The following is an 8,635-nucleotide window of genomic DNA, read 5'->3' as shown; positions in this document are numbered from 1 at the left end:
ACAAAAAGAGCAGCGAGTTCAGACCTCCAATAGTTGCCTAGAGAGGCCATCCTGGATTAGTTACTGCTGGAACCAGCAAGTGTTGGTCCTCCAGTGTTTTAAAGGGCTGGGAACAGGCAGAAACCTATTGGGGCACAGTGGTCCAGATAAAAAGGACTGGCTGCTTCTTCCAGAGGTCAGTTCTGGATGAAGCTTAGACAGGGAAGGAAGGATCTTTCCTGTCTGAACCTAAGCCACCCAGTCTGCTCAGCAGCCTAATTCTGACTGCACTCTTTTGATTGGACCAGCAAGGGACTGTTGTTTGTGTTATGGCATTTAAAGCTCAGGTGACCATTTTGAGTTAAATATCGGTTTATTTTTTTAAAAGTGAGCTCACTTTGCAGGATGCCCCACTGAATCAGGAGACCCTGTGACAGTGGTTGATAAAATTGGGATGTTCCCAGCAAGTAGAGTTCCACTTTAGAATAAGAATAATTAAAACTGTGTTCTGTTCATATGCATTGTACACAGTAACACAAAACTCCTTTTACTTCTGTGGGACCATGTATGGATTGAGGTCCTATTCGATCTGAATAAAGGTATCAAAATCTGGCCTTTAAATTGGAAAAAAAAAAAAACCTTGTCACCACAACCTTTCTCTTTAGTTCCAGGGCTTCCACTTAGGCTGAAATACCCCTGGGGTGTTTTGGTATTACCAGTCCCAGTTGGATCCAAAACTGATAAGAGCAGACATGAAAAAAACTGACAGCTGAAGGGGGGAAAATGATTCTGGTGTGGATCAGTTTAGTCTGAGTCTTGGGTGAAGGTTTGCTGAGGGTGGAGGCTTCTTACTTTTCATGAACCAGTTCATTCATCCCTGATAGCAAATGAAAATAGGGTGGTTTAAAATTGATGGGAACCACTGATGAGAGGGGAAATTATGAATTGTGATGACCTTCTATTTATTTTAAAGGGCTTTCCTTTTGCCTGTAGCTAGAAAAGTTTGAGTGAAAAACCCACTGACCCACCCACCCAAAAACTCTGTAGTCCAGTGTGTTTTACTTCAAAAGTAAAAACCGCTGCAGGAGGATGGATACCTTTGTGAATGAAAAACCTTCATTGGGGCCGGGCCCTCTTATTCCTGGATTAGGTGCCTGGAGTAGATGTCTGGATATCAGCAAAATGCTATATTCTATGCACCATGCTAATCCTCTGCAGGAAGAGAGTATTTCTGCTCTCAGCCCACGACTTACAAATGTGGAAACCTGCAGCCAGGCACATCTCTTTTACAATGCAGTGAACCTTCCAAAACCTTGTCCTAGTCTCTTGGAACCAAACAAATTACATGTCATAGCACACTGTATATCACATAGAGCATGTTTATAATGTGGGGCTGAGCAGAACTTTGGAATGTGCTTCTCTGGTGAGCTGGAGCTGATCAAGTTGTTGACTGACAAGCTGCCATTTTCATGGAATTTTACAGTTTGTGGGCCTCACCTCTGCACGAATGCAAACCTTAATTCCTGATCTTTGGCTTTTGACCTTAGTATTTTTATATGCAGTAACCATACATACATTTATCACCCAACTTTATGAACAGTGAAGGTTTATTACATTGCACTTAAACCTCGTTTAACCTTTTCTCTGGAAGCAATACTTTAAACTAGAATTGTGAGAGTTTGCAAAATCCTGACTAGCAGGCAAATCCCTTCTTGAGTTCTCTGTGTTCACTATCTTCCCCGCACTTCTATCCCTGTCGCTGGCTGCATTGATTTTTTTTGCCATCCAGCAACATATGTGGCCCGGTGAAAATTTAGCAGTGGGACAGCATGTTCCTGGAGCTCCTCTTCACTTTGGGGGGAGTAATTCTAGAAGGTTTATTTTAAGAAGGATCTCCTGTTCAAGAATGAGAAGTCCCTTGAGCATGGCAAGCAATCTGAAAGGTGCTGGATTGACACAAGGGGAGATGCAAACCACCATTTATACACAAAATTGGCGTTCTCAGGCCCAAGTGCCTCACACCTGTACTGAAGAGAGGGTAGAATATATTTCGTACATATCCATAGCAATTCAGTCCTAGTGGCATACGATGTGGCTGCCAATAGTTATTATCTATTACTTTATTATTGTGTTAGGCACTGTACAAACAACTGGTAAGAGAACGTACCTTCCCCAAGGAGCTTACAGTCTAAACAGACAAGGCAAGATGTTGGAAAGGAAATAGGCGCAAAGGGAGGGGAAGTGACTTGCTCAAGGTCATGCAGCAGGTCAGGGGCAGAGCTGGGAATTGAATCCAGCCCAGGTCTCCTGTCTCCCTTTCCAGAGCCCTAGCCAGAAGTTCTCACTGTTTCATTTATGATTTTTTTTTTTAATGTGAACATCTGTCCATTGAGAACTGGACTGAGACGTCTGCCCTCTCTGTTCACCTGCAATGCAGCTGGGCTGATTTAAAGAGGTGAAAGATGATATGCTGTGCCCAAATACCAGTTTCTAAGTCCTCTCCTAACAGCATAACTTCGTGTGGGCCCAGCAGAAAAAAAACAGAAACAATTGCCTTGTGTACACAGAATCATTACTTACTGTGTGCACCAAATCCTGACAAAGTAAGCACTACAGAAGAAACAATAATCCTGATTCTTTTCTCTGTGGGAGGAATGGCAATATAATCTGTACACTTCCACATACGCCTCTCTATTCTGAGCTGACTGATCTTGAGGGTCAGGCCAGTGCAGAAGAAGGCACACTGGTTCTGCAGCCAGTCCTCTGATAGGACCCAGGCAACTGGCCTCTCTGTATCCTGCCCCTCTCCCTCTGCTGAAAAGGCTCCATGGTATTTACGGAACTGCTGGGGTTGTATCAACCCTTCTGGAGCAATTAGAGGGGATTTCTAGGAGAGGGGGGGAAATATGGCTTAGGGTGATCATGGCAGACTATGCCATCTCCCCGCTATCCAATCATCTGGGAGGGTGTTCTTAAACCCCAGAGAGCTCATCCTTCTTGATCAACAGCTCCATTTTGGAGCCGTCAGTTGCATCTGTTGGTTCTAGGCTACGTGTCTCACTGGCTGATACTCTGCTGAAACAGTCTGCAAATGGTTCTACTGTTCTAACCTTTAGAAAAGGAAAAGTAAGGCTGAATATTGAGGGAAATTTCCTGACAGTCAGAATGTTAGGCTGTGGAATAGGATCCAGAGGGAGGTGGGGAAAACACCATCACATGGGACATTTACAACTTCCATGAATAAAGCCTCTAGGAAACAATCTTGCATTGGTGGGGAAATGGTTCGGATGCTCCAGTTCTGTAGGTCTCTTCCATGCGTCATTTGTATGCTCTCCCTTAACAGCAGGAGTTAGCTCTTAGTTTGCAAAGTGTTTGAGACACCTTGGAATGAAAGGCTTTATATATAGATTATAGATAGCATCAATAGCATTATTTGAGTGAAATTAACTAAAGCTCCTTAATTCTGACAGTTTGTCTGACAGTTAATTTGGGAGAGAACAGCAAAAATAATGGTGCTTCTTGTGTAAGTTCCTCCCCCTCCCCCGCCGTTTTAAGACAGGCTTGCACAGTCAATTGCACTGGATCTGATTCCTTCTCATTTATACTGATTAGACACCAGTATAATTCCACTGACTTCAAAGGTATTAGTTCTGATTTACCCTGCTGTAATTAGAAGGAGAATCAGGACCTTTGCATTGAAGAGCTCATCCATTACACAAGTCAGGGAAGGAAAATGTGCATTTTTTATTTTTATTTTTTTGCTACTCACTCATGCTTTATCTAATTAGTAGTTGGGGTTCTTTCAGGGATTAAAGGGTCATTTCACTCAAATAATATCTTATAGTGCCTTTCAATCATTCCAAAGTATTCCAAGCACTTTCAAGTGGTGGGCTAAAAATTGAAATTAGCGATGATCACAGAAGTTAGAGATTGAATAGTTGAGATTGAGTACAGTAGTTACTGGGCCATCTTGTCCAGTTCCCTGCCAGTGCAGGTTTGTTCTCAACAGTGTAAATTCTAGTGTTTTACCCAAGTTTTAAATGTGCAGTGGAATGTCTACCACTTTCTGTAAAGTCTTCTCACATAAGAGCTCGCAAACATAAGGGTTCAGCTACTGGGAAGGTGACTTCTCCAGTCTGGGATGCTGAACTGTTGCTAGTTGCAGATAAAAAGCAGACAAAAAAATCTTATACAATCATTAGACAATATAACCTTAAACTGGTGAAGAATTCTATATTACATGGCATAGTTTATGAGAGGTTGATTTTGATTATTTTCTGTAGCTCAAGAAAGCAAGCAGATGAGTATGGAAAAGCCACCTCCGAGATATTTCAGCCAGAGAGTTGTGCCTACACGACAACTTGACAATTAAACCAGTTACTACCTTGTGATGCTGCTGCAATGGTTGAGTCTTCCCAAGTCAATTTAGAGGTAAGCAAGAATGTGTCATAACAGCATGTTTATGAACCACAGCATAGTGGCTTAAATGATTTACTCTTTATCCTTTTCAAAAGACAGCAGAATGTCAAAGGTCTTTCTTTTGTGAAGTACTGGAAAACCCGTTGTCAAACAAGCTCTACTCATTTAATAATTTATCCCATTTTGTAAAAGAAAGGCAGCTGACGTGCAGTAAATCTAGTCCATGTTTAAATGACTGCATTGAACAATAATAAGGCAAATGAATAATCTAGTACATCTATTTAAAATTAAACATATATGAAACTGTTTTTTCCAAATGATCACCAAAGGCTATAGTTTAAAAGCAGGACTGAAACCACGAACAGAATGAAAATGCCTAACAGTAGTTTGCAAGTGGCAGCGGAATTATTTATTCTATTTTTCTATACATAAGGAATAGAGCTAAATGAACAATGTTTAAGCATGTCAGAATTTCATCAATTTTGCATGAGCATTCACAAATATCCTGGTGGGGGTAATTGCTTGCAAATACATTTAAACTAATGATATGTTATATCCTTACTTGATATAAAACTATTAAAAGATACGTTATTGCATTTGACAATGCCATGCAGCTGGGTCAAATCTTAATGACAGATTTCTGCATTTGTAAATTAAGATACACTCTGCTGGAAGCAAATATTTTGTAAAAATAAAAGCCATATACTATGTAAGTTTGATCATTTATCTAAGGTTTCTTTTCGGTTTCTCTAAGCACTGTGTTTGCTAATATGGGGAAAGGGGATACTTGCTCCACAGGAGTGGAGGGAACTCTGAAAATCCAATCTGGTTCTTCTCCATGTAGCGAGGATACACGGGGCTTGTAAAATATACCATATGGTTTTAACAATCCAATTGGAGAGTTACAGGCAAAGGTAGCTGCGGTGCATCAATTCAATTAGACAGAGTGGTCATGTTCTCCCAAACGAAGCTTTTATTTAAAGTGTGTGTGTGTGTGTGTGTGTGTAAATTTGGGATTCCGAAACTACTATGATCAATATCAGAAAACTCTGAAAAAGTATTTTTAAATGAGGTTAGTGTAACCAGTGTGATGGGGGCCTGACTGGTTCTTCACTTGGTGGGATGGCCTGGTTGGTTCAGAGTGAGGTTGTGGTATGTTATATAGAGTGTCAGCATTCAGTTATTATTTTGTTTTCCTGCTTATGTAAGTTGGTGATCAAGCCAGTTTTATGCTACTGAGCAATATTGGTTATTTACTGGGGATGGAAATAAATATGAAATACCTAAAAATTAAATTTCCACAAGATGCAGTCATGTATCCTTAAACAGATAATAAAGTGCTTAAAATATTACAGAACTCTGCGTGCTAGCCTGACATTCCAATGGAAGCCAGATGATGTTATGATTGTAAAAGAGATATTGATGCACGTTCCCGAATTGTTTCTTGGGACTTTGAATTCTGTTATGTCATTACAAGGCTATGCATTATCTCCGTAATCTCAAAGAAAAAGAATATCTCATGAAGGAAAATGTGTCCCACTGAGATAATGCTGCGTACGGCTTCCATACATCCAGCAGCATATGTACAGTACCAAATAATAAGGAATAATGGTCAATTCTAATTTAAAGAAAGCTTCCAAAAATTGTCACTATTGCTGCTTAATTGATCCACACACACCGAAAGGCTCTCAGCCTTACAGCCTTTGTCACTATGTCCTGTCTCTTGACAGAGACAGTGCAGAAAATGTTTAGTGACATAAGCTTGATGTTGCAATTGCCCTCAACAAACTCCCTATTGCACTGCTCCCTTCTCTAACACAGGCAGCACAATCCATTTCATCCACAAATAGGGCCAAATTCTGCTTTATTAACTCCAGTGGTGTTTTTTCCAGTTTTCATCAGCGTAACAGAGAGCAGTGGTTTGCTGGCATACTGTTGTTAGGCTACGCTGGCTGCTGCTCTTCTTTCTGCAAGCTCAGATTTAAATAGAAAGATAAAATATATTTATTGATGTGTAATAAGATAATCTTGTGCATCAAACAAGCTTTTCAGCAGGGAGGGAGGAGAAAGGGAGGTATATTTCATTGTGTTTTGGTGTTGTATGCTAGAAAGTCTTCCTCTGAGTCCATAGAATTCTATAGACCAGGGGCCAGATGCTCAGTTGATGTGAATCAGTCACTGATGTCAGTGAAGCTATGTCAGTTTACAGCAGCTGAGGATCTAGCCCCTGATATTATATATATATCTGTCCATAGCACTTTTATTACAGTATGAGGTTTTCTGTTACATAGCAATTCTGAAACATCCTTTCCCTTCACCTCTCTCTCTCACACTCTTTGAATTGCTCTGATTTCTAACATCACTGAAGATTATAATAACCTTCCTTCATAATATACTGTAAATTTTATTATAAAGCACAAATTCTTTGGCTCCTAAGCACATTCTTACAGGGAGCCTGTGTGCTGTAGTTCTTACACTTCAGTAATGTGAGCAGAGAGTTAATGAAGGTCTTTATGTAAATTTTCCGGTTATCAGGTAAAATCTTCACATAGAAATCTGTCACATGTTATAAAAATTCTTTATGTTATCAAATGCTAATGATAACTCAGAACACAGAGCCCATGGAGAATCTTTGAAATCCTTCATAAAAACTGCATTCCGCCCCAATGTCTGGAGCCTTGAATTTCCACTACTACTACTCCGATTTGTAATTAGCATAGTGCAGGCTTCTCTGCCCTCTGAAACCATAATGTTAATTACAAAAATTACACTGTGTTTAAAAGTGCAATTAAGAGACTGTGCTGCACAAAGGGAATCTTGGAACCTCTTTTCACACTTTGAAGCCAGGTCACAATGCAGCCCATAAAAGAGAGGCCAAGCCTTTTAAAGGCTTCGGAAGATGATACAGGGATCGCAGCTAAAATGAGCTCTGGTGGGATCTGCAGAGTCCTTAATGAATTATACTCTTCCTTAGGAAGGAAAGTAGGTAAAAGGGAAAAAATGAACTAATAAAGGGCCCGATCCTGCAAATGCATAGTGCTTGTCATTAGGATTACTTTCAAGAGTAAGCACTGTGGCCGATAGTAAGCATTTGGAAGATCGGGCTCTATGTGGACACATGAGACCACATGAGTTGCCAGCATGCCATGCTGTGATGTATCTGCATGATGCCTAAAAGTATTTGTTATGCTCTTGTGTGTTTGCTCTGTTAGTAACATTTGTGAGACTGAGTCTCGGGTGCTGGTCCTTGCTCGAGCTTCTGAGCTGTTATGGGACACATTGGTGTTCCAGAGGAATGCTGGTGCTTCAAAGATACTATACCTGGTACATGAAGCAGGACGGGAGGTTTGGCTTGCAGTGTTTCAGGTGTGTAAAGTCCCACTGAAGCACTTAATCACATGAGCAGCTTTTCCCCTTTAAGATAACAAAAGGGGAAAAGTACAATTAAAAATACAATTCATGGCATGGCAAAGAAGAGGCAGGAAAGCCTAATCTTCACCTGGAGGTCAAGGTGGTGAATGTTGCATGGAATGCCCTGAAAGAAAATTGATTTATTTTTATAATAAGCATAATGCTTTGGAATGTCTAATGCACCTTCCATCAGAGGGTTACAAAGTGATTTACGAACATTAATTAATTAATTAATTAATTAATTGTTCTTCAGATCAGTCTTGTGTGATAGGTATTTGTTACGAATAGGGAAATTGAGGCACAGACTGACATGACTTGTGCCAGCTCACAAATAGCGTGTGTGCCAAAGTCAGAAAATAGAACACAGATCTCCGGATTCCCAGTCTTTTTCTTTTACACTGTCATTTGTATGTCTTTTCGAATAATTGGGAAGCTCGCTCTATATTTTCCTGTCCCCCCGCCAGCATAAGTATTTTGAGGGTGTACAATGTGCTTACTGAGCATCCAAGTCATACTTTTTCAGTGACCTCCCAGGATAAGGCAGATGAATACATCTATTGACACAAATGGGCCATTTCTCTATTTATATACAGGATCGAATTAAACAATATTGACAGATCTAAGACATAATTACACACCAAGCTGAGATATGATGTGGATCCATTAATTTAGTTTAGTTCTTCCTTTAATTCTCCAGAAACTTTTCTATATAGTCTTATTAACAACTTCAATAACTGTTCAATAAATCATCAACATGACCTTTCCCAGTAAAATTGAATACTGGTATTGGCAATGCTAAGGATGAAGGGAGGCTGAAATTTTCTGA

The 8,635-nt window shown here is 40.1% G+C and overlaps 1 long non-coding RNA gene across 2 annotated transcripts in view; it reads right to left on the bottom strand.

Moving 5' to 3' along the window:
* Positions 1–3,686: 3,686 nt before the first annotated feature.
* Positions 3,687–8,635, bottom strand: part of LOC137164566 (uncharacterized) — a 37,216-nt gene continuing 32,267 nt past the window's right edge. The window contains exons 2-3 of one of the 2 annotated variants that reach the window (XR_010923118.1): positions 7,720–7,812; positions 3,687–6,372 (exon numbers count right to left, since the gene is read on the bottom strand). This is a non-coding gene — a long non-coding RNA (uncharacterized lncRNA). The remainder of the gene's footprint in view (positions 6,373–7,719; positions 7,813–8,635) is intronic. The other variant, XR_010923119.1, reaches the window with a different exon arrangement.

Source organism: Emydura macquarii, unplaced genomic scaffold, assembly GCF_026122565.2.
Source record: "Emydura macquarii macquarii isolate MOO-44397 ecotype Brisbane River unplaced genomic scaffold, CSIRO-AGI_Emac_v2 contig_2676, whole genome shotgun sequence".
In the NCBI taxonomy this organism is placed as follows: Eukaryota; Metazoa; Chordata; order Testudines; family Chelidae; genus Emydura; species Emydura macquarii.
Note: the sequence above shows the minus strand (reverse complement) of the source record. Positions and strands in the feature narration are given on the sequence as shown.